The following is a 663-nucleotide window of genomic DNA, read 5'->3' as shown; positions in this document are numbered from 1 at the left end:
GGAAGGACAAAACAAAATTATATACACAATGAAAAACACACCACTATCCTTTTCCTAAAATGATTTGATATCATCAAAGATTAATCGATATGTAATTAATTGTGAGAACAATTGAAATCCTTCATATAGACACAAATGGAAACACACCACTATCCTTTTCCTAAACTGATTTGAAGATTAATCGTTAATAAAAGTTAGTGTTTATAAGATTTTGTGATTAAACAAATTTTTAAAATAATAAAAATAACCAATTCTAAAATAAAACTGTTTGAAACATTAAATTATGAAATAACGAAAACAAACCGTAATATTGGTCCTTTTTAAATTAAAAGGAGATAAACAAAATGTAAAACACGCCCGGTGGGACTCGAACCCACAATCGCCTGATTAGAAGTCAGACGCCTTATCCATTAGGCCACGGGCGCTCACACAGTATTTTTTTAATCTTTATAATATTAAATCACTAATTTAAAAAATTTAGACTTCATATGAAATCGTTCTTTCCCCGGTGGAAATTAAATCTATATTTTTTTAATTTGTTTCAGAAATAATTAAAAATTCTTTCAAATTTTAGCGTGCACAAACAATCAGTTTCTGTAGTGATAGGAAAATATTAAATATTGTTTCTTATATTTTTTAATTGTTTGTAAGATATTTAAATGA

General features: G+C 26.7%; 1 non-coding gene across 1 annotated transcript; it reads right to left on the bottom strand.

Moving 5' to 3' along the window:
- Positions 1-352: 352 nt before the first annotated feature.
- On the bottom strand, positions 353-425 carry TRNAR-UCU (transfer RNA arginine (anticodon UCU)). Its single transcript has one exon. It is a non-coding gene; the product is annotated as a tRNA-Arg (tRNA).
- Between the last annotated feature and the right edge of the window lie 238 nt (positions 426-663).

Source organism: Cryptomeria japonica, chromosome 10, assembly GCF_030272615.1.
Source record: "Cryptomeria japonica chromosome 10, Sugi_1.0, whole genome shotgun sequence".
Taxonomy (NCBI): domain Eukaryota; kingdom Viridiplantae; phylum Streptophyta; class Pinopsida; order Cupressales; family Cupressaceae; genus Cryptomeria; species Cryptomeria japonica.
The sequence above is the reverse complement of the archived record's forward strand: the minus strand, read 5'-3'. Positions and strand labels throughout refer to the sequence as shown.